At 29.1% G+C, this 27546-nt stretch overlaps 1 protein-coding gene across 4 annotated transcripts in view; it reads left to right on the top strand.

The window, feature by feature from the left end:
* Positions 1 to 27546, top strand: part of LOC106690163 (sodium-independent sulfate anion transporter) — a 190514-nt gene that overhangs the window by 140433 nt on the left and 22535 nt on the right. The gene's annotated exons all lie outside the window — the stretch shown is intronic.

Genomic DNA, 27546 nt, shown 5'->3' with positions numbered 1-27546 from the left:
TATATATTAACAAGTTTAAATTTTGAGTTGATATATATCTAATTAGTTTTATATCATATACCGGGATATCGGCCTATATTTACAGGCTTTCTTCAAAGATACACAGAACAAAAACCAATTAGGAGAATATATGATATTATAATAAGAACAAGTATTAAGATAGTACTTTATTAAGAAAAAAAGATTAATAATAATAGTAGTAACATAAATAAAACCTCACTCATCCTCTACTGGTTTTAATACGAATGCAGTTGGAAGGAAGCGCCGGGATCTCCTGGAATCCTGATCTATCCCCCACAGATGGAGAAGAGCTCGGTTCGGACTTCCACAGGCTGAATGCAAATAAGATTGATTTTGTTACAGGTGTTATTTCACTTTATATTTAATTTTGTTATTTATTTTTTTATTTATCATTATTATTTTTTTCTTCTATTTCTTATTTCGTTATCATTCAATTTAAACATTTGTAAATATGGCGTGAATGAGCTCTCTGTTCACTATTACTACTGTCTATAAATACAAAACAGAGTGTAATATTAAACAATAAAAAAAAAAATACTGTAGAAATATAAAGGACACTGTGACAAGATAAGATATACTGTAACAATGACAGAATATATACTCTATATATAATATAAGAATAGGGGAGCGGGGTTGTTCAGTGGGTAAGGCTCTGTACTATTAACTCCAAGGATACGTCTGTGACAGATTATTATTTATTCTGTTAGTCTAGCCGCAATCCATCTCTATAATGTATTCACCTTGTCATCCAAACACATGTTGTTTGAATCATGTATTGAAGAAATTTAGTTTTATCTGACCATTGATTATATATTTTAAGTATCGGAATAATCTAAAGACAACACAAAAAGAGAAATCGCTCTCTAAGGAAAAGAGATTTTTTGTGAGTTAAAAAAGAAATTATTTATAATAATACATACTTTTCTTTATAATTGCCTACTGCAATTTATGTTTCCTAAACCCTGCTTATTATTCTAATCTAAAAAAAATTGAAAACTAAGAAAAGGTTTGAAAATATTTTTCATTGGAACGAAGTTTATATTTAACAACCTTCATTGTCTATCTTCAGGAATATATTATTATTACATTGTATATAAATAAATGTAAAAAAATATCTAAATTAATTACTCAAAATTTGACTTATCTTTCGATACCACGTGTTAGTTTTACAACGATAAAGTATTTTAGCTTAACTTGGGCGTTCTTAGCATTTATTATAAAGAGGACAAGAACAAACAACCTCCACTTTTCCAAATTTTTGGTAGAAAATTTACCGCTGTAATACGAAAATAGATAAGTAATGAAAGTAATAATGGATATCCAATTTTTGTAAAGCAAATTAAATTGTGATAAATGAATAACATGGAAGCATAAAGAAGAGCAATATTTAGAATTACCATTAAGACTACAAATAAAGATATAAGTGTGAAATGATAAAAGTAATTTGAAAATTGATTTACAAAAAAAAAAATTACATTAGAAATTATGTTAGTAATTTGTATAGTAGGTGAGTAGTGATATCGTAAAAGTATAAGAATAATACTCCTAATACGACTTTACAAGAGACATGGATATGAACAAATTAAAAAGGAAGAAGCAAGATGAAAAATAATAGAGAATAAAAGTAATAATAGAGATAAAATCAATAGATAAAAGTAATAATGAAAATAGAGGTTATAATAAAGTAAAGAAGAGTAAATAGGAATTATGTATGAAGAATAAAATTGATATAAGGTGGTTTAACCACTCATAAAAATACAAATTAATAAAGGAAAACAATAAGATGATTAAATAAGTATATGAAGAAGGGATGATATAAAATAAAACTTGCATAATGTAATAGTTGAAAATGAAAAAGTTGATAACAAGGAAAATAATAAACTAAGCAAATGAATTTGTCTCTTCGCCAGAGACGTAATGAAAAATATAGTTTGGAACAAGCATTTCTACTTCCAAACTATATTGGGGAGTGGTAAATTGTTTTTCATATCCAGCGCACAAATTTAATTAACTTACTCATTTTAATTTATTTATCATTATTTTATTTTATTTACTAAACAAGATAACTTAGAAAGGATGATTTAGTTTGATTTATTGACATAATTTACTCATTTTTTATTATTTAATTTAGTTATTCACTAATTCGATATCCATTATAACATTTTATGATCTATCAATTTTCTTTTTATATATAAATTTTCTACACCGGAAAAGTTCAAATTATTTCATATAAATATTAAATGATTTTTTTTTCTCCTTTCCAAATATTTCTTTATTTTAAAATTATTTACTTAGGAGTCCTCATCTGTTTTTAGGGTACCTGTACAAATTTGTACAACATTGGAACAAGAATGTGATAGTGAAAAATTCTAACTTTAAATATTAGTTAAAAAATTACCCTATTACTCCAACCATTGGGGATATTACCCGAATTAATTGCAATTTAATGGTATCGCTGGTATAAATGGGGATGACAGTACTTAAAATGGATATGAAATAAATTATCCATGGTATACAAAGTGAAAATAAACCTCTGTTCTTGAAAGAGTTGTAAAGCAATTAATTATATGTAAGTTTTACGAAAAGGGTTTACAATATGCATTAGTTACAATAATATTTAAATTAATTTAGTATATTGATTGAAATGTGGTTACATCGAATAATGAAATGTATTGTAGTTTATTTGGTGGTTGATTAGTAAGCTATTGACGTTTTGGTTGATCTTGAAGTTTTTGATGGAACTTGAAGACTTGTTCTTCTATTATACTCTTCTTTCTCTCTCATTCTGCCTCTGCCACCTCACCTTGGTGTGGTGTGAAACTACTCACTCTTCCTAAATGATTGATCTTTGCCAGGAAATGATGTGGCTCTTGATATTGTGTTCACTCTTGAACCTGTACAGGCCAAGATGACTAAAGAGACTACTGTTTTATGTGTTTGCATTTAGATGGCAGCATATTGAATTTCTATTCAAAATGTGATGAGGATCTTCCTCAATCAACAATTTTCTTATGACTTCAGTCATTTAAATTCGTCTATATGTATATCTATCTTTTTTCTTGTCATATTATCCTTCTTTATACTTCTTGAGTATTCCTAATTTATTACTATTTAATTTATTTTTTTCTATACAGATAATTTTTAAATCGATAAATAAATGGAAAGGATCTAATAAGTATACAGGTCTACTACTAAAAATTGGATTTGATGGTTTTATGTGATATTTATGTTTTTTGATGTGCTTAAACCGAAAATGAACTCCATTTAGTTTCGTAACGCGAGAAATTTTTGCAAATACATGCTATGTAATGTTTTTTTCAAACCTCTTTATTTTTTATATGGTTACAGAATACATAATAATATAATGCAATACATTATATATATACAATTTACATTATATTGTATTATATGTGTTTATTTTTAATTCGTCTTAAACTCGCGAAACTAATCTCCACCTGCTGCTTTGTAACCAGTTCTGCCTAAAATTCATTACTAATTGGACGTTAAAACAAATGGACAGCTTCTACAAATAAATAATTTTTTTTTTCTCATTTGGATGTCTTGATATCGATTGCTTTTAAGTAAATAAAAGAAATTGAAAGGCAACGGCCAGGTGGAAGCACGCGCTGGTCTCCTGAAGCCCAGACCTTGAGGAGTACGTTCCCTGACTGTTACGAACCTCTGTACTATTACATCACTTTCTTTGAACTTGAGAGACAGTGAATAAATATGTAAATCTCGTGTTTACATAGATGAATATTCATATCCTTTTTCGCTTCCCGTCTATTCCTTTCCAGTTATTCTTTGCATATTATTAAAAATTTGCATAGTTTAAATAAATTCTTGGTAAACAAAGTATATCTTCTCTTACCAACCGCTATAGAGTTCGGACTAAAAGATATATGTTTTTTGAAACACTTGGACGTAATGTAAGTCATTTAATATTCATTTTCTAAATCTTGTATTTTTAAAATTAATGTTTGTTGACAAATTATATTCATCTACACATTACGCTCAAATGAAAATCAAATATTGCCGTATATATTTACTGTTTATTCACCTTTGTTTCTAGATTAGTATTATGTCTGTCTTGTGAACTTTGCATATTTGAGAAACTATAAAAAATGTTTAACTTATTTTTTATTTATGGAAATCATTACTAATCACAAAAATAGTAAATCATATAATAGTAACCATACGTAAATCATATAATAGTAACCATACAATAGTAAATTTTTGTAACCTTGGCCTCTGCAGTGAAATTGATACATTTTTCAAACACGTTGGACTAGATAATTTCTTGTTGTTTTAATAAATGGTACATCAAAAACACAAATTTTTGAAAAACTGTCACAAAAAATTTTTTTAGAATATTTTTAAAAGTGACTAGAAACTATGACCATTGATTTATTAATTGATAGCTCATAGTGTTTTGCTATTCTGAATTGGCAAAAATAGCAAAAATCTCATGAACGCGAAACATAACTGGACATGTCCATGCAAACCTTAAATATAACGAAATAGAACAAGCCTTCCCTCTGTTCATTCTTTATTTTCATTGTGAAATTTACTGTTTATGTTTTATTCCAAAATTTTTATTTTTCTCCTATTATACATCGTTGAAATTGGTAAGGCTGAATAAATAAATAAATAAAAGACTAAAAAAAAAAAAGGTATTTACAGGATACTGTAGAATAATAACGCTTATGTAAATTTTGATACTCTTGATAAACACATATGTTAGGCAAGAAAAACAAGAAGTTGCCCATTATGTTTATTTTACAATTTTTAGGCATTGTAGGAATGAACCCCATGGTTCATTCAATGATATAAAAAAAATAATAAATAGTAAATTGGCAAAGCAATTCGGAAAAAAAATTGTAAATGATTTTATTAAGTCGCCACTTAACAGGTCGCTTAGCAAACTCACCTATGTACACTAGTAATAAATATTGTGAAAAAAAAATAAAAATAAAAATTTAAAACCGGAGAAAAGTAAAAAAAAAAAATGTAAAAGAAATCATAATGAAGACATTGATTTTATCACCGATAATGTTATAGACAATCGAGGTTAAATTGCAAAAAAATGTATAAGCTCGGTGCAATAAAATAAAATTGTTCATCCTATCAAAATCATTTTTTAGTTCTCATGACCATATTTTGTACCTACTCTTTATTTGCATTAGTCTATTATAAACTCATTCGTAATATTTTTTTTACTGTCATTTTCATGTAACTATAGGGAGAAAAAAAAAGTGCTTTCATAGTTCAATTATAAGATCAATTAATATATTTATTTTATTGATAAAATCATTATATAATCTCTCAAATATTATTAAAATTATTATAAGATATAAGTAATACATCTTATAATATCGTATCGTATCGTATTTTTTTTTTATTTTTTTTTTTTATTTTTTAGTGGGTACTGTTGAGTGTTGTTCCCTCATTAAAAGTTTTCCGGGTTAAACATAATTTCAAGGCACATCAGCTATTTAGGCATATGCAAAAATACCAATCAATAACAAAATAACCTAATTTACAGATATTGGATGTTCGATCAGTGCATTCTAGAAGTAAGATTGCGGAAGTGAGCATGCTAATTGACAAAGTTTAATATAATTTTTTTTTTTAAATTAAGCTTTGCCATTAGTATGACAATTAACTGCTATTCATCTTTAGTGAGGAGGTAATAATAGGAATGCAGCGGATCATTTCAGATGCAAGTGGGAGTCCGACCTTGTACTGGGATAACGACGTCCTATTGAAAGCAAAGGTGAAAGCAAAGTATTATTGTGGTGGGGGGGGGGGGAATTCTGCACGATATGATATAATAGTTATTTCATCATTTCGTTATAGAGTCTTTTCCGAAATGAGTTGTCTTTATTTTTTTTCAAAAATTAATACTTTGGTAATAATAGGATCTATGGGTATGGGAACGTCTATTTCAAAGAAACTTATTTTGTGCCATGGGTCGAATCAAATTTGACATGTGCCCAAGGGTTCTTCTTACCAATGCGCCCTAGTAGCCATATTTAAAAAAATATATATGTAATTTTTGCAATTTCTTATATTATCGTGCTCTACTCTTGATCTGTTCAAAATTATGGGTTATTATTTATACATATAATATTTCATGAATTGAATATAAAACTGAAAAAAAAAAACAATATGAATTAAAAATTTAAAAAAGGAATAATTACTTTTCTGAAAGTATCATTTCACAATTATTAAATATTTTTAGAGTATTTTGATTCACTGACAATGCCTTATAAAAGGAGGAATATAACTATCCCAAGGGTTTTTATGTCAGAGAAAAAAATACCATAAAATCTATCCCTTTTAAACCCATCAATAATTGAGGTATATACTTTTTGTCTATAAATGTAGAAAAATTGTTACTTTAGTATGTATTTTATGTAAGAACGGAAACTTATTTGGATATTTATAGGAACGATCAAAGTTGGTTATAGTGACATTAACATTCCCCAAACCTATGCTAATTTTGTAAAGTGTATCTTGATATAATAATTCAAATAATAATGATATAATTTGTTATTATTTATATTTACCTATTTATAATTACCTACTAACTTTTAGGTTTATTTTTTTTAAATATGGAGTGGTTTTCCACTAAAGCTGTGGGACTATTTGACCTCAATAAATTATCAATTCTAAGTATTTACTATAATATAAGTATTAACTAAGATATTACTAGCTAATTAAAAGCAACCCAAACAATAATCAAAGAATATAGGATCCTTATTTTTTTTTCTGGAACTGACAGCTTCAAAATGAATAAAATATGAAATAAATGAATTATTTGGATATGTATAGGAACGATCCAAGTTAATTATATTGACATTAACATTCCAGAAACCTATGCTAATTTTGTAAAGTCTATCTTGAAAGAATAATTCAAACAATAATGATATAATTCGATATTATTTATATTCTAAGTTACCTACAAACGTTTAGTCAATACTGGGACATTTTTTAGTTCAAGATGTTTTCGGTTTAATTTTTTAAAAAGTATAAGTGACTTTCCACTAAAGCTATGGGACTATTAATTATTGACCTTAATGAGTAATTAATTATTAAACTGAGATATACTGTAAAATTAAACGCAACTCAAACAATAAACAAAGAATATAGGATTCTGGATTTTTTACTTTCTTTTTTTCTGGAAGCTGTAGGCAAAGAGACAGCTGTGATTAGACGTTTCCTTGTCTTGAGAATCGCTTATTAGCGGTTAAATGATTGCGGTTCAAACTTGTTCTATTTCTTCTGTAGTGTTCTATTTCCTTTAAAAAACCTAAAAGTAATTTTTTTAAAAATTTATTGTTGTGAAGTGTAATCTTTGATACCTGGGTCAGTTTTTTAAAGCCTTGAAATTTATTCATTCCTAGATAAACCACAAATTTCCGCCCACACGGCTATTCTTAGAATTGCAGAATACAAACAACAAAGTAGTTTAAGATAAATTTTATTACTTCTTTATATGAAGAGAGATGACGCCGTATTATGTTCTACTACTATCCGGTTATATGCAACGTGCCTCCTAGAGTATCCTCTGATAACTCGCTTCTAGAATCCAGAATGGTATGATTTTTATTTCTAGGACAAATAGTATTTACTTACAAATACGAGATAGTGACGACATGTTAGAATTAGAGATGAGGGATATCAGTTAATAGGTCTATTGAAGGAAGTTTCGAGGAATTTGGAATAAAGTAGAGTTAAGGATTATTTGCCAGCTCTGTATAAGATATGCAATATTATACAGTGCGTTAACAATACTTTCCATGGTTGTAAACCGGGAGTATTGAACTGATGTAGTCATAAAAGGGTTTTTATAACTAAGTTGAAATTGTGAGAACTGCCCCACATGGTATATTTCCTTTTTAACGTTTTAATTGCTGTTCGTTTGTGATTTCAACATTTAAACTATTTATTCAAACATCATTATTATTAAACAAATGTATTTATTATGTAAGCCACACTGTATGTATACTACTATAATAGTACACTGTATTATAACTAAGCTACAACACAGCAAGTGCCAATGTTGACGATTTGTCACACATCGTTGTAAAGGCTTTTAGGTTAAAATATATGTATATAATAATAAAATAAAATAGATGTATTAAATCATGTGTAAAAGTATTCTTGTATGTAAGTAGTTTAAGTTTTGTTGAACAACTAATATATTTAAATGTGACACGAAACTCAAATTTATCTGAAATTTCCCAGGGATGAACTAGTTAAAATATTTTTTATTGTTTAGAAAAATATTATCTAGATGGTTCTATTCAGATTCCTTATCGAACTTCTTTATAAACTTTTTACAAGCATCTGTGTTCTGATCATTTTATAAATTAATGGATGTGTGTCATGAAGTATGAAGTCTAGCGTCTGAAAGTGAAAGCTTTCAATAATGTCATCGACACAGTCATTACTGCATAATCATTTACATATTTTGATAAGTAGAATCTGTTTATTATTTTTATTTGAAATAATAATTTTTAATTATTATTAATATTATTATATCTGCTTGTTTGATATTTCATATCGATAGTAGGGTAATAAAGCCGATTCTGGCCCACCTCAATGATCGTTTTTGGACTTTGGACCCTACCTTAACAACTTACGTATCCTTGGACTTTGGACCCTAGCCTCGAACCTACCTTAACCACTGGTCACGTGACCTATGGGGGGATTTGAATTTAAATTTTGACTTCGACCTACCCTTAACCACTCACGTGGTCAGTCACGTGATTATTAGGCAGCCAATCAGAGGCTAGTATTTGGTCACGTGATCCCCCTGGCGGGGGATTTAGGTTCAACATAATCACTCACACAATCATTTCAGATGTGAACCATCAGATGATCGTCCACTTTTAAGTCACGTGACCGTCACCAGGGGCTGAGTGTGCCCGGACGTCATTTAATTTTTATTTTGTTTACCCCACCACCCATCGAATGGCTAGGTAACCACTTCTTATATTATAATCTGCATATGCCATTTTGGTTTTTCTTGCAACTTGAGAGATTAAGGCTTTTAGAAGTGCCATAGTGTGCACGGCCGCCATTTTGCTTTTATACTGTTTTTATATTATACGTTTTTAATTTTAAATTATCAAAACGTATTTCATATGCGAGAGAGAGTGGTAAGACGACCTTAAATACAAAGGCGGTGTTTTATTCTCAAATGGTTCAATGATAGAATGCTGATAAATATTGTCATTTAAGTAATATTAAAACAAATGGTAAACTTCATCTCGTGAAGACAAGATTCTGTGATCTTTTTTTTATTTTTTAATCGCCACAGTCCAATAATTTTATGAACATCTCCTGAATCCATGAAAACAATACGATCGACCATCTTTTTAAATAGCACGATGTTGATAGTTATAATATAGAATAATGTAGTTCGGCTATTTCATCGTTAATAAATAATATCAATATAAAAAAAAAATACAATTTATCAATTTTAATTATTTTTGTATATGCACATTCATTCAGAATTCTTAACAACCATTACAACTGGAATGTTATTGATTACCAAACTTATGAGAATATAATTTATTTTTAATACCTATGTATTTTCGAAAATTAAACTACAATTGCTTACAATTGTTATAGGCTTGCCATATCTCCACAGAAATGGTGTGTATGTATTTATTATAGGTTTATAACAAGCGCATTTTGAACATTCACTGATCACTTTTATATCCACTCGATTCGATTTCCGGTCGAAAAATGCATATAAAGAGAAGGTGGGGGAGATGGGAAGTGATGCAACCCGGATATCCCCGGTGACAAAGGCGTTCCATGAATGGAGTATTGTCTGGCACAATCTTATCGCTTTATGATGGGCTAATCGCTCAACGCTCTGATTTTCTGTTCCATCAAAACATATCTGGAGTTCTGTAAATAGAAGGAATCGTTCACTCAATCACTTTATGGATGCGAAACCTGGCCTGTTATACTAAAGGATGATCTGCGCCTTAAGGTTTTTGAAAATAAAGTATTACGTAAAATATTCGGACCGAAAAAGGATCAATTAGCGGGAGAATTTAAAAGGCTACACAACACTGAATTAAGGGATCTACTCCCGGGAAATATAATTCAAGTTATAGCATTGCGGTGTCTAAAACGGGCGTGTAAAGTTTTAAGGCTTAGCAATGGGCGGATCCCTAAAATATCAATAAACACTGAACCGAAACGTAGATGGGAGGATTGCGTTGAAACTGATTTAGTAGAATTGGGATGGAGGGGCATCACTGGATGGATGTATGTAGAGAGCGATTGGTGGTATCGGCATCGAACCTTCGGGTTCGTTAGGTCTTTATTATTATTATCTCCTAAGCACCTAATCTATAGAATCATTGTTATTGTAATTGATTATTTTCAATGAATAATCATAAATTAATTAAACGTTTATTTTAATAGAAAAATATTTATGTTATTTTCCATACAGTAAGAAATGAGGTCTCGGTTTTGACTTTTTGTAAATTTAATACGTTTAAGGGCTTAGATTGATATCTTAAATTTAAAGATTTTTTTTCACTCCATAATTATGGGTTTTTTCATATAATTATTGGTTTTCAGCGGAATTATTTTAATATATAAAAAAAATTATAAAATTTGATATAATGATATGAGAAATTTAATTAAGCTTTTATTTCTTACTGTTATAATATACAGGAAATAATCACTTGACAAGCAGCTTTACAAAAAAGACGATCGTTGTTCAAATCGCTATTTGGGGACCATATTTTATTTTTCATATGTATATTATGTATGCAATATCATAAATATATTATATTGTTTCTATTTTTTTTTCACATTTCTATAATGTATCGATAATAGTATTTACAAACAACTTAATATTTCCAAAAAAAAAAAAAAAAATAAGAATTATTTATACTGAAATATATTTGCTGAGTAAAACAATCATTATAATTATCAAGAGTAGTAAAAAATGTGTAAGTATACATAAATTTGTAGAAAAAATTACCTAGTTCAAACTAGTAAACCCGCATATTATTGTGGCTATTTAAGTAAACCATTAGTTACTTTAGTAAATTTGTCCTAAAAAAAAGAATAAGTGATGGTAATAATTGTTTTCCTCCTTCTCCAAAAAAGTTGTATTTTATCTTTAAAAAACAATACCAACAATACAATAGTAGTTTTTAAAAAAATAAACCTAAAAAAACAAACAGACTGATTCCCTAATGTATAACTGTTAAGGCATAATAAATCCATTATTTCAGGGGGTTATTACGTATCATATCGCCATACCAAGGAGAAACTAAAATACCGGTTAAATTAAGATCTCGGTTCATAAAAAAAAAGTAAATAAAAAGTGGAACAGGAAAATGCGAGTTGAGGAAAGAAGAAGAGGAAGTAGTAAGAAGGACGTTGTGTACTTGAAATTGTTTTTACTATTAATATTCAAAACTGGAAACGGCGATAAGTGTGAGTTGATATTTGTTTATTTATATGGTAGTTATAATAGTAAGTATATAGTTAGGGGTGTCTTACTGGTGTAGATAGATACATTAAATTAGGAAGAGGCTTAAATTCCTTTTTTTTTCAGCTACTATTTATTTATTTGTTACTCCTAATTTTATTGGTTTTCATTTTAAATTCAAAAATATATTTGTGTAAAAACTATGTAAAAAAACAACATTCTAAGGTTCAACTACATTTCTTATTCGTATTTTTTTTAAATTTTATTTATTTATTTTTTTTTTGTGAATATATAATCTCAATAATTTGGATTTTCTTTTTTAAATATCCACAGTTAAAATTTAATAAAAAAAAAAATCTAAGAAACCTGAAGTGAACAAAATCTAGTTTAGCAATATGTTAATAAATGGGACACTCGGTCATAAAACATGGTAAATGAAAAAAAAACAAAAAATGTTAAAATGTTTATTAATTATAATGTTCGACTCTAAACCAGGATGGTACTGAGTACCAGCATATTTCTTTATTAATATAAATTTCTTAAAAATGTAATAAATCCAGTAAAGGCAAAAACTATTTCCAATAAATATCAGATGAAGTGTTTTACGACTGATTGCCTCAAATATTAAAATTGAATGAGAAAAGAATCCTAATCATGTACTAAAGATATGATTGTTAGAATAATTTGAACTGCTAACTGCTTTTATAATAGTTTCAACACATATAGTAATTTATATTTGATTCCTTTAGAACCAACGATGTAAGGTCTCGAAAGGAGTCCTCACTTCTTTCCAAAATATTTTAATGAAGAGCTCTTTAGTTAACTGCTCAGCTTGTCATTCCACACTCAGCAATTTTATTTAGCCCGAGTGATTGCATGTTAATAACCATAAAGAGGATGGTTATCGAGCCTGGTTCGTGAATAGTGAATAAACTCTCCATGATTTTGTGATACTCCATCTTTTAAGTAATATTAGATAACAAAAGATCTTAAGATATTAAGTAAATTTAAACACATACTCAGACACACTCATTTATATATGTTTTAATATTTAATGACTCTTTCTTTTTTTAAATACAATAGCAGGTTAAAACAATAAAAATTAAATTATTAGTAATTCTATTTAGTGATTGAAATGCTAATGCAATTCAACTTTCTATTAATTTATGAAAAAACAAGTTTTTTTTATAAACAATTCTTATAATATTCTTTTTTCAAAGTAAATAGTATCTTTTTCTACATTATTCTGGATGACATGACAGACCATTATTTACTTATACATGGAATAAGAACAATGAGGGGAAGAATTGCGAGCGTAAAAAATTTCCATATCGATTTTTGACCCACCCATTTCTAAGAGTGTGTAGTTATATAGATTATAGTGGCATTACATACCAATAAAAAGCCAGAGAATTAAAAATAAAAATAACAATATTTAGCATATAAAGTCGTAGAAGCTAATTGAGAATTATGAAAATCGCATAAATTAATTGTCCGTTGATTAGCATAAATTAATAGCCTGTTCTTGATTGCGAACTTGGTGGGACCCTTGCTCAGTGCGTTTTTCCTTTTCGCCAGTCTTATAACTTTTTTCCTGCCGCCCTAGATATTTAACAATAAGCTTTCTAATTTCATTTAAACTATAAATTAGCCTTTCAGATAACATTTCTAACCCCAAAGTCATTCTTAGTATTTTTAATATTGATTCTATTAAAATTTATCTATAGTAAACTATTATATTTCTGCCATAGTTTTGTTAAAAAAAAGTTTAAATTTTTTTAAAATCTGAGAACTGTTGAAACTGTCAATCTTTCAACTAAGGCTAATTTAAAGAATTAGTACGAGAAGGTATTGAAGTTCTAAAACGATAAATTGGAATAAATTTCATATTATGGAAGATTAAATAGTTCTGAAGAGGGATAGTGATAGAAAAGTAAAGTAATGATAATAATTATTTCGCAGAATATGTTTTGTCTTTGATTAAGGTGATTTTATTTTGATAAAAATAGCCTGTGTTATCATATGATACATTGATTTTTCTAAAGTTCATATACATATATATTTTTAAAAATTTCTTTCTGAATATTATTCCTGAACTGTTTTATTTGTACATGTACCAACCCTTTTACTGCAGCGTGGGTTATAAGGCGTATATTGATCTTGTATTGTAAATGAATGTTCAAAAAATATTGTTTGTTGATAGACTTATTTATTTCAGCTAAAGTTGAATATAAATAATATTCCAATATTAAAATACAATACGGATTACATAACCATTTCCTAGTTAGTATAATATCCGAAGCATTGGAAGATGTGCCTTGTAAAGCTGTGCCGACTAATTTGTTTCGTTCCCTTTTGTTAGTACCATCTGGAAGGCCTTGGCTTGCAATGATCCCATTACCGACCTCATTAAATTTTATTACAACAACGTCCTAAATTAGCCGCTAACAAAGCCATATTAATTAAATTTCGAACAATGTGCCGAAGCGGGTGGGTTTTGCTCGCTTTTCCCTCTCTCTTCTCTCACTCTCCGCATGAGAAGAGAGAAGTGATTATTTCTTCTGACCTCCTGGTAATTGGTTACGTTGACCCTTGTCGAGAGAATATTTGTAAACATTTCAAAGCCTAAACACTGCGTGTCGTCAGGGTCGGCGTGACGTAACTCTCTTCAGCTGGTTGCACTTTAATAACATCCCAATCATCTTCCAATGTCAGTGGGTCTTTCGATTTCGCTCTGGATTTACACGTGTAAAGTGGATTGTGATTATTTTTATTGGTCTTAATTTAATGGGTAAGTGTTATTTTTAGATTTCTGATTATTAAATATTCATACGTCCATGCCTTTTACATAATTAGTATCCCATGTATACTAATATGAATTTTTCAAGGCCTTTCTAACATATTGTAGAAATCGAAGCACATAATTATTTCTACTGAAATGAATGTGTATCCTACTTATGCATTTCTTTACACCGAATATTGTCTTAAGAAAAAAAGAGTTTTCTTAATTTAATTGTACTAAGGTCTTATCCGAAATAGAAATTTATTTAAAAGGATATTCTCAGAGAAGTCTATAGGGATTTGATTTAAAAAATGAGATATTCATTTTTTCTTTTTAAAATAATCTAATGAACGTTTATTATTTTAAAACCACATTATTATTAATTAATAATAAATAAAAAAGGGACAAATAGAAATAAACAATATGAAAATATTCAGGAAAATAAAAATATGTACGATCAACAAAAAAGAAAAAAAAAAGAGAAAAATAAATAATATTTATAATTTACTCATTAATTAATCAAATTTCAATGTTAACAATTATCAATACTTGTTAATTACATCATTATATGATATAATTATCAATCTAATTATATCACTCTTTTCAAATTCGTTCTCACCGAGTTAGTTCTCAAAGGAGAGTCAAAAGTATTTTGTAGTTTCTATTTACAGAAGAATCATTAACTAATTAACACTAGAGAATAAGTATGTTAAGTGTATGCTAGTAAAATACAAAAAAAAAAATGTGAAGAAAAGAAATTATTATCATAAGTGACAAATACTAATTTATTTTAACTGCGTTTAATTAAATTGAGCATAATAGCCTGCATATTTTAATAAATATACGTAAGGCTGTGATACTTAAATTAAGATTGTTTATGATGATATTGGACCTGAAATATGTTTTAACATAGAAAGTTGAGTCTATGAAATGAAATGAAAAATATTTTATTATTCTGGGATTAGATCCTTTTAGAACAATTTTCAGGTTACACGATATATTGGCCAAAAACAGTGTGACCATACTTTATTACAACTTATATTTACATATCAATGATGTTTTGGTAAATAAATAAAAACAAATTACTGAATACATAAAAAGCAAAACAAAAAGGTACTTACAATATTTATAAATAATAAATACTAATGTTCAATATTTATGTTATCCTTACTATTATAATATTGGTTCACTTTGAAGAAACAAAAGGTGGTTAAACAGAAGGGTTTTAATCCAGGGAAGGGTTAATACAGTCCAGTGAAAGGCAGGACGGGTAAAAAAGGATTTGTCAAATCCAGCAGTTCGGTGAGGTGGAGGGTAGATGTCAGATAAACGGGACCTGGTTGTGCGGGATTGGACTGAGAATTTGGATGAAGGTTTTGTAGGGATACAGGACAGGTGCAGAGTACTAATTACTTGGAATAGAAAGGCAGCTAGGAAATACTGACATCGGAAGGATGGATAGAGCAACTTCAGCTCGGCGTAATACTGGATTACGTTATTTGGATAATTTTTATTATTATTAATTAAACTATCAGTCTCTAAAAAAATAATAATAATTAGAAGTTTTTTTCATGAAGTAGTAATTTAATATTCAAAAATTATTTATTTTTTTTTTTCTTTTATTATTAATAAACTTTCCTATACATTATCGATATTCCATATTAAGGGAAAATGCGATATCGGAATATATATTCAGAATGTAGCAGATATTTAATTTTTACAGTAAGTAAAATGAAATTTAATGTTAAATAAAAGACTTATTTTTTTTTAAAATATTTATTTTATAAAAATAATAATAAAAACCGACCACAAAGGTATTTTAAAGTGGTTAAATATAATGGGATTTAAACTTCCCAATTGCTCTAGGTCAGTACTCCTGGGGTCAACGTTTTAGGAGAAACTAATGGAACGTTATTTTTTTTTTTTTTTTAATTTTTATTCTAGTCATTGTATGGTTTGTTAAAAAATAAAATGTCTAACCTTTTATCATAAAGTTTTGAGGGATCATAAATAGGAAAAAAACATACACATTTAAAAATAAAACTATTCAACTATCATGTAACACTGAAGGCTCCCTAAATGTCCAAAGCATACCATATCAAAAATTCTATTTTTTACATTCCTAGTGTCTATGGAAATAAAGAAAGATTAAAAATCCTAACATAATTGTAATAAAAATTATAGAATGTCTACAAAGACAGAACAAAATGTGTATTAAAAACATTATATATTTATTTTCTACTGGAAGATCGCTGATTGACCGTGAGTGATCATAAATGAAACATGATCCGTGTGCGGTCAAATAAAACTAAAATAGTATTAACTATTTTAATTGAGCCAACGTTTCGCCCCACGTTGCAGGGCTTCGTCAGGGCTAAAAAAGATACAAACACTTAAAAGAAAATACAAACTAATTGGTTTGTTACAAAAGTTCCATTCTTATTTTTATATAAGATAAATACTAGTTAGTTTGTACTTTCTTTTAAATTTCTTCTTTTTATCTGTTATTTCCGTTTTCATTTATTGTTTATAACCTTTTGTTTTTTACATTTCATTGTATACCCTTCTAATTTTTCATTTACTTTTTTACTTTGTTAAGTGTTTATATCTTTTTAGCCCTGCGAAGTGGGGCAAAACTTCGGCTCAATTAAAATAGTTATTACTATTTGAGTTTTATTTGACCGCACCCGGACCATATTCCATTTATTTATTTTATCATTTTAAAGAAATAAAAGGATTTAACTATTAATCAGCTTTTATAAAAATATAATAAAAAAAATAAATAAAAACGCAATATCCAAAGAATTTTTTTTTATATTCCAACCAAAAATAAAGGGTAAGGCTTAATAGTAGAAAAACACACTCTTGATTTCAACAATACTTATTATAATTTTGGTATTGTAGTTCTACATTTCTGCTAATTTTGAAATATTTATTAGATAATTCATTCCTTCAAAATAATTATAAATCTAACCTTGTCACAAGTCATGCTAACATCAAAATTACCAAACTTAACATTCAAGCAGTTAAATCAGGAATTCACTTCCATGCTATGTTGGGCCAACAAATAAATAAACTGTAATATCCTACACAATATATTATAATTTCAAACATAAATTATCGATAACACCTAAGGGATAATGAATCCTATCTGTTGGTCTTTCACTAATCCTTGCCACTTGTACTCCACCAATCCCAACTAAGCTGTCCGTAATCCGGATAAAGTAGTCCTATCTAGTTTTCCTGTAGGACATCTTTATTCGTTTTCTGCCTCTCCCTTCTCCTCCACCCTGAAGATATCTTGTAAAGGCCATCGTACCCACTCGCATGCCTGAGGACAGCAGTTATGATTTTTACAGCAAGATACTAATTTCTGATAATTTATATACTGAATACGGTATCCTAGAAGGGTTTACTTTTACAACCGTGTTAAAATTTATTCAATTTCTTTCGTAGTAACTATATAAATATCAAATTTTATCGAAATATACTGACTACTTTATTAGATTTAAAAAAAAAATTCTTAACAAGGCATATGTGAAAATGTCTATTTTCATATGTAAATTGTCTGGGGAAATCTACATATTTGTTTTTATACATTAAAATTTAGACATTTTACATTAATATCTCCAATGTAGCAAAAAGATGATGCCAGGAAATTTCTAATTAATTAGCAAAAACTAATGAAAAAAAGACAAATTTACCTACTTTTAAAATGTTATTTAATTGCATTTTAAAATAATTTTAAAACATAGTTTTCCATTTTTCTTCTGTTGCTATAAGCATTCTTTTTGCAAATGTTTTAGTTTTGGTTGATCGAATTTGTTTGTAACTAGCTTTGTTTAATTGGTAATTTATTTTAATGAAATGTCTTTCGGAGCGGTAAAGGAAATTGGCTTCAAATCAAGAAATTATTAATGGTGTTTCCCGTACGCCATAGATGTGGGATAAACCTGGATTTTGAAAAATTCGTACTCCAACCGGGTTATAAAAAATTATTTCTTTATTTTGTAATTTTTATTGGAGCTAATATATGAAGTTCACCTTCAACTTAAACGTAGAAGCAACTTCACTTTAGAATGTGTTGGTTGGGTAATTATGTGTGAACTGTATGGATGAAATTTAATTGAATGAAAATTGAATCAAAGTGAAAGAAAAGAATCTATAGAAAAATTTACATGGTTATAGAGAGTGGACAAGAGAAATCATTTCTAGAATCTATTGTATAATTTACATGGTTATAAGTTGGTAGCCAATAGAAAACATGGGAAGGTTAATTTTACAATTTTTAATTGAGGCCATTGAAGATAACAAATATTGATGATTTGATGTGTATGAAGATCATGATTCTGTTGAGTAAGAAGGAAAATGTAGAGTTAACTCTCGCAGGTATGTGGTATGGCGGCATGTTCTCTCTCACCATTCTCCTCTCTCTTGGCTCCCGTCCCTAGTCAGGGAACCACTTCCTGAAGTTAAGCGCGCAATATAACTTTGAAATCAACAGAAGAAAGAACATAATTTCTCTCTCTCTTCTTGGCTACAAAACGCTGGAAATTGTTATTACAATTGGCCACAAGTGACGCTAATGATGCTTATATTACTGTTAAGCATATGTTTATATTGTGAGGAGACCACCCTTCGCTCGCATCTTTCGTACAGCAATACGATTTCCCGCAAGTTTTCATTTTGTCAGTTACCGTAACATAATGACATATAAAAGAACTGATACACTGAACAGACATCACTGAATATTTATCACTATATCTCAAAAACGACAAAGTCTTCAAAGCAAATATTAGTACTATTGGTTCTCCTTACGCTGCTTATGTACAATAACGCTAGATTTAGAAAATAACCAGTTTCGAAATGGTTTGAAAAAATTCATTTTCAGAGTATAAAAAAAGTGTTGTTTTTAGTAGATAAGGTCGTTTCTGCTAATCAGCTCTTAAAATATGTTATATTATATAGCTTTCCTAAGCTGTGTATGCTGCATTTTATCAATCTTATGACTGGAATCTTTGAGAAGTAACTGCCCAGATAATTCCTGAATAAACAGTTAATAAACGTTGAGTAGTGAATAGTTTTCCGCCAGTTGAGGGATTCAATGCTATGTGTTATCCTTATTCGAATTTAGTGTATTTTAAATAGTTTTTCTCTTTTATATTAAGATGATTATAAGTAAAATGAATTGCGAAAACATTTTCTATTTTTTGTAATTTTTTTTTTTGTTACTTACGAAATAAAGGCATACGTAATTTATCATGAGATGTATTCATTTTGAGTTGTATTAAAATATGCTTTATTTTTTCTCTGAAATTTATGCTATATATGAAAAGTAAAGGAGCTTTAAGTAAATGATTTTGGCCAAGTTAAAACGTATAGTAATTAAATAACATATAGAAACAATTGAGGTGGTGGTTGGAAAAGGACTCATGAGTCTATTGACTCTTTTTTCGGAAAAATATCTAAAGCTCTTCCTTATGGTCTCAAGATTATCTTGAGAAAATTTTATTAGGACATCTTAAGCCATTCCAATCTTACAACTGTTTTTATAACATAGCATGTGTCCTTATTTGGAAAATTATAAACAACTGGACCTGTTTTGTAAGTATTTCTTCTGGTTCTCATGTAGATTTTTTAAAAGTTATTTATTCACTAATGTTACAAGAAAGATATTCAGTTTTTAAGAAATATAATTTAAAAAAGAGCGGAAAATTAAAGACAGTGAAAACTAAAGAAGTGGAATCGTAACTTTCACTTCTCGCTTTGGACAAGACGTTTCTGAGAATAATTCACTGTTCAGAATTCAGGGAACGCTAGAAGAATGTTAAATTTTGAAGATAGTATAGTATTGAAGACAGTATTCATAATTATTTGATTTCTGGGGTCTCAAAAATAATTAAGTCACATTATCGGAGATCTAATAGGATCTATAACTGCACTGAGCATTGTAAATAAGTATTCTTTTTTATTCTAAAACTAGTTTTGAATTCCATTGTTTTTGGTATTTACATTTTAATGGATTTTTACTGTTTTGTAAATATTAATTAAAAACATATACTTGTAATATTGTAATTAGCTACTATTTTATGTATTTTCATTTTAACAAAGCTCAGTAGATTATATGCCTTAGTTTCAGTTCATTTTCACCTAAGAAAATATTCAAATGGTTTTAGGTAAAAAAAAACAACACATTGAGTAGAAAAAACGGACCAATAAATTTTTAAGTTTTCTTTCTTTTCGTACCCCCCTGATGAAATAAGTAATTGAATACATACATATAGGTAGGTGTATATGTATATCTGGTGGTTTTTTTATTTAAATTTTATTTATTTACGTACATTTAAAAATTTTTTTTCGTACCCTCCTGTAAAATACTTTTTTTAATTTATTTCCAAGCCTAAATAATGATTATTAAATTTATATTTTTTGGGATTGTAAATATATGGTTTCCTTTTTTTTAAATAATAGTAAAGTAAGATCAACAAAAAGAATTAATGGAGATACTTTTCATAATCAATTTATAAGTATAAAAAACTATTTTTTACGATTTATTCTCCATTTTCTCCTACCTCCTCAAATGTCTGCTTTAAAATATTCAACAATGTCCCAATATTAAGTTCGGCTTAACCTTGAAATGGAATGATTTTTTTTTTTATTTTCATTCAAATATTTTTTTCTAAACTTAATGTCTGTATGGTATTTTGTTTGTCCTCAAAAACTGGCCCAGCTTAGGATAATGTAGTGGATACTTAAAATAAAGGTTGTAAAGCAGTATTTAGATCGATAATTTACTGCGTGCTTCTATCTTATTTTGGATTCACAAAATACTTTTTATTGACATCCTAACATTTAAAAGATATTTAATATCCCAAAAAGACAAAAAGTTGGTGTAGGCTGTATCTGCGTGGTTTGCTGTTATTTTAATATGTTAAGCTTCAAGACTGTACTTTGAATTCTATGTTCCTAAAGTAATGAAAATGAATCTCAGTATCGCAACAAGCCATAAATGGGTCAGGAGATTGTACTTCTTGAACAACGGTTTAGCAAGGAGGTAATTTGTTCACGATAACGGTCAACCGACCGATTTTTCCTCAATTAAGGGTACCACTTTAAGAGGCTGAGAGGGATCCTGGAACCTACAGGGTTGTCTCACAGCTACATTAACTAAATAATTATTTTCTACAACCAGATCCGTACCCGAGTTCTTGGATTTATTAGCACAGTGTATTACCCACTGAACCACTCTGCTTCCCTAGAGTAAGCAATTATTAAATACAAATACCGATATAAATCTTAAAATGGAAACATATAATTGATATTAATTAATTAAAGATTCTTGATTTGCTGGTTTCTTTTCGAAATGTTGTCGAAGTGAATCTTCGCGATTAATCTTTCGATGGTTGAATGTTTTAAACAGAATATTTTTGTTTTTATATAAAAAAAAAAAAATAAATTCAAATTTTCGCAACGTAGTTAACAATGTAACAACCTCTCTGTTTTAGTTATTAACCAAAAAATATCGTTAAAGTGGTTAATTTGAATTTTGATATATAGTGTATTGATTTTGACTTAAAGGAGAGACACGGGGTCCCTGAAACGTCCAAGAAGAAGACAAAATATTGATAAAGAACCATTGTGTTTTTAATTTTTATCCTAAATTTTTATCATGAGATGTTGAAACAAATTGAAAACTCGTTTTATTTTCTTTAAAATAATCATTTATTGAAAACGTTGGTATGACTTTCCGACTCCCATTGGCTATTTGTTTATTGCTTGTACATGTAAACCTTAACCCAATTTCTCTGAGCTTCCGCAAAGCTGACCTACATCGGGATTGTCTTTGGCTTGACAGGAATCTTTAATACTGGTACTTGTACCTCTGTATGGAACTGGTAGGGCATTCGACTCGGCAAACGACCACGGGAAACAGATATCCTAGGCTTAACCTCGCCAAATCTGGCCAGTTCCGTGAAAGAAAACTTCAGTAAAACTTGCGATTATTTTGATTTAATATAATCTTTAACCCATTAGTTCTTAATCCCTTATCCTTAAAAATGCCTGATAATCCTCCGAGGCGTCTGAAAAGAAAATGGCCACGGGACCTTCTAATTTAAACCAATTGGTGGTTCCTTCCCAACATTTTCATGTGTAAATGAAACATTCCACATATTTAAGTATTGTATTTATTATTTTGTACAGTTGTAAATTACATTAAATAAATAAAAAATATATATAATCTTTTGAATGAATTTGAAAGAGAACATAGTAATATAAAATTTTTTTAGTAATGCATAATTATATTTTGTCGACTAAAAATAACACTGTACTTTATAATAGAGCTGGACTTTCTTGAGACTGGTTATAATTGTTAAAATAAAATGATTTGTATCCAATTTGAGTTACAAAATACTCATTATTAATTCTTTACAAGTCCAACGTTTCGGCAAATTCAGAAATCCTCAAGGAAAATCTTTATTGAAATTTACAACTGTATATTATATAATACATTCAGTAAATTTCATCTTAGTTAAAATAGAGTCTTATAGGCGTGTAGAGAAACTATCCATTGGTAGCACTCTAATGACATTTTACATTAGTAGGTCTCGTCATCAGGTCATTAATTTCAGTCAAATTACCCTATTATTGCAATTATTCATTAAAAATTAAACTTTTAATTGCAGATTGACTATTAACTATATTATCATAGATAAGAAAGTGATTATGGCATTAACTTTACAATCTGTAATTAAAAGTTTTAATTTTTAATGGGAAATTGACATAATACAGTAATATGACTGAAATTAATGACCTGGCCAGAATACCCTCCAAAAAGTTTTTAAATTATTGAATGTGAGGTGTAAATTTATATTTCAGATTGTCCTTAAGTAAGGCTGAATTGGCCAAAACGTTGGACTTTTAAAGAATTAATAATGAGTATTTTGAAACTCAAATTGGATACAAATCAATTTATTTTAACAATTATAACCAGTCTCAAGAAAGTGAAAATATTATATATAAAATTGTGGTTTTAGTACAATTTTTTCCTGAAACGAGATAAAAAACTTTGAAACTTAAAAAATACTTTAATGTTTCTCTTCGTATATATGTAACTTCTGTCACCGAATAGTGTTAGTAACAGACGTATCTATACAATCGAAATTACGAAACAGAGAATAGTTGTGGATTTGTAGTGGAATGAACACAAAAATAGGAACTGGATATCATGAATTAATCTGGACTTATCTATTTCAGCATTATTTGCAGAGGTCTATGATCCTTTTTTGGAATTTATTGAGTACATTATATTGTAGGACAGGTAAAACAAGGCAATTTAAGAAATAAAATAAATAATATTAGTTAATAAAAATAAAAAATAAAAAAACTGACTACAAAAGCCCGAGTTTTTTCATCATTTTTTCTCAAGATTATAGAATTTGACCAACAATGTTCTTACTCTAGTCTAACGGCGGGCGCATTCGGTATATAGTTGGAAGACAAAAGCAATACCAGGCGAACCTGAACAAAATGATCGGACTTTATCCCTTTACACGGCAAACTTGAAGAAATATACTTTCTGCTGTTAGTTAAAAAAAAAAATCATGTTATACTTTTTTTTTTTATTTCAGTCAACGATTGAAGGCATGCGACTTATTTATTAATGCAGACAAATGTAGATATATAAAGTTTCTTTAAAAGGAAAATAAACTTGAAATCTAACACTTAAAAGAAAAGAATGTACAATATGCGTCATACCCAGACTACGTAAAAAAAAAAGTCTGCTTGTCGATCAGATAGATTATTATACCGAAATCACACCTTCTATTTTATTAATATGTCACTGACTTCAAGGTTAGATGAATGTTTAAATCGCCACTTTCCGTTATGACATTCAAAATAATCTTTAAAATTACAAACATATTTCACTACTGATGGCACGACAGATTCTACCCACAATTATAAAAATTGATATCTTCTTTTTTCCGAAATAAAAATATCCTAATGGTCCAGATAAGCAAATTTATGATCTGTTTCTCCCGAGTTGTATTTATTTTACAATGTTTATTTTAAAGACTTTAAGCTTATGAGCTTTTAACACAATTTTATGACGATGGCTTTAGAAAGTAATAACTGATATAAAGGAATTCTATCAAATTTAGTTGCTCTCTGATGAAGAAACACATTAAATTGAATTGAAATGGTTATCTAAAAAAAAAAAAAAAAATATGAGTTCAAAAATTATAAAAGGTTAAGTGAAAAAATATATAAGCTGTTAATATATGTAAAAATAAAATTGCAGCCGTTTGATCAAATAGATTTATTCCCTTTTAATTTTAAAACCTGACTTTGAGGTTTGCCACCATTGTGAAAACAATAAGAAAATGAAAAGTGTCAAAAATTATTTTAATTTTGGTTTTGAATGGGAGCGCGGTGGCACTGTGGTAAGGCATGATGATACTAGCTCGAAGCACCCGGGTTCGAAATCCGGCTGGGCAGAAAATTGTTACAATGCTGCTGTGAGTCAACCCTGTGAGTTTTGGAAGCCTCCTGGGGTCCACCCAGCCTCATAAATTGGGTAAAAATCTGGTAGTCGAGCGTGATTCTGTTCAAATCACCTTCTAGCACAACCGTTGGTCTAATAACAGTACTTCCTTACAAAGTATTAAACCTCTGACCTTCATGGGTGGTAGTTGTGCAGATTTTAATTTTTAATTAATTTATTAATAAGATTTCCTTAGCTTATGTCTAAATTACCAATTTTGTCACTCTTCACATTAATATTCAAATTTTTAATTACAAATCAATTTAAAATTATTATAATTTGTAACCTTCCTTACACTCAGGTCAGCCATATAATTTATTTATTCTAACTTTATTTTGGTTAAAATTCTTATTTACTTTGTTATAAGAATTTATATTAAAGGTAAAATGATAAATATTAACATCAAGTTTTATCCACTTTTTCCATTAATTAAGTTTGCTTAAAATCTCTGCATAATGTTGGTTAAGATTTGTGGTGTCTGTTTTAAAATTCACTGTACAATTAATGTTTTCAGATATGTAAACAGACTTAAGTATTTTTATTTTCTTTCTTATTTGGATCTTTCTCCTTGTTTTTTTATATCATTACTGGATTGATACATTCTATCACACCTAACAGTTGTTTGTTTTTTTTTGACAAATAAAAAAGCGCCCTTAACCCTTCATGGGTTGTAACGATACAGATTTTAATATATGTTTTTTAGTTCTGAATAATATAGTATTTTCTAAAATACTGTCAGCTTTAATGACGTTTATGGATTTGTTGTTAAGTATGAAATGCGTGCGTTCTATTGCCCAGCTCGTTACAACTACAGCGTCCACCCACTCAACAAGGTGATTTATAGAAGTCCATTGTCGAACACTTAGCAAAACAACGGTCTAGTACTTTATGGTACAGCGGACATTAAGTTGAACACCTTGGAATGTCACGCCTTAAAACCCCTTCCTCAATGAACTTAGGATTATTTATTCTTACCGTTATATCTAAAATCCAGTTATAAATAATAATAAAAACAGTTATAAATAAATTCCAGACGGATCAATTAGTGAGATAACAAGCTGCAAAGTAAAAAAAAAAAAATACTGATAAATTATTATTGGGAGATGTCGATTATACGTTCCCCTTTTCCGCCATATTCAGGACATAAAAATGTAAGATTTCAGACAAAGGACAAACATATTGAAAAACATATGTAAGAAATTGCCATCAAACGAGTTACTTCATCATTTCAATATATATCCCCGGTCCGATATAAGCTATAAAATAATAACCACCGGTGGTAATTAAAAATGATCACATGATAAAACAAAACTAATAAATAAAATATATCTGTATAGATAAAATGATGGTAACTACCTTTAAGGTCATGAAAAATTACTGATAGCAATAGTATTAAATGACGCAGAATTGCTTCTTTGTTTATTTCGTCTTTTATTTAATCTCCATTTATGTATTAACGATAGGGCAACCAGATTTTTCCTGATTCATGTCAATTAATGGCCAATGTTGCTATGGGCTTGGCAAGGCAATTCAGATGCAGACTCTTTTCTAATTGGTCTAATATTACTCTTTTCAAGACCTTGGTCAGTCCTGTTTTATCCTTCAAGTCCAGGAAATTTACAAAAAATGATGAGAATAGACTTCTCATCTTCCAAAGAAGAATTTCTGGTCCTGTTAGAGAGGACAGCTCCTGCAGAAGGAGGAAGAACGTGGAATTCGCAGGACTATGCGAGGATATTCCCTCAACAGGTTTGTCAGACTGGGGCGACTTTGGTGGGCCGGGCACCTCGCGCGAATTTAGGATGCTAAGACACATAAGAAGTTGCTAATCGAAAAACTACATGGAAAAAGGCGTGTTGGTCGTCAAAACGTTAGATGTAGGACTTAATGAAACGTAGGACTTCGTTCGGTGGATGCACGGCTCCTGCTTGGATTCCGAAACTTGAGAACTGGGCCCAATGATCGTATTAAATGTTGAAAGCTTTTGGAGGAGGGCCAGACTCGGTAACGGAACGTAGCGCTACATATGTATGTAAATAGTTTCAATCGAAGTTTGATTTAAATTTCTCTGTAACAATTAAGTTATCCGACCAAATTAGAAGTCACTTTCATTTTCTTAGTTATTGTAGTTTTCACACTTAGTATTTATCTTAACAAAAACTGTGGTTAATATACTGATGCATAAAATACTTCATGGTTTACTCAATGAAAAATATTTTTGATCAACTGTCAAATGTTGTGATTTTTTGAACTATGAAAAGATCAAATGAACGATCTGTTCAGCAGAAACGAAAGCAAACATATATTTCAGTCTTCAGACTTTTTATAAGACCGAATTTATGTATCTGATTTTATCTATCGAGCAGAATCGAGAAAGGAAAATCCTCTGTGCGATTACAGGAGCGATCTGGGGTCAGAGCTTGAACACAGGGAAAAGAAGAACTTACAATGAACTACTTGCCAGAGTCTGGTCAGTCAATATCTCATGATATGAAGCGAGGTGCAGATAGGCGGGACAGGTGGCGCGAAGCAATCCATCAGAACGCCCCTGCACAACAATAAATGCAAGTATTGTTGGAAATAGACCACGTAGGACGCCAAGAACCAGATGGATAGACAGAATCAACAAAGATTAAAAAATGGAAAGCAGTAGCCCGTGGAAAAGGCTGGTTTGGGCGGCAAAGCAACATCTATGGAGCCAAAACAAAAACAGAAAAGAAT

Source organism: Halyomorpha halys, unplaced genomic scaffold (genome assembly GCF_000696795.3).
Source record: "Halyomorpha halys isolate HHAL.00 unplaced genomic scaffold, Hhal_1.1 Scaffold1598.1, whole genome shotgun sequence".
Classification (NCBI taxonomy): domain Eukaryota; kingdom Metazoa; phylum Arthropoda; class Insecta; order Hemiptera; family Pentatomidae; genus Halyomorpha; species Halyomorpha halys.
This window is presented reverse-complemented; position numbering and strand designations above follow the sequence as displayed.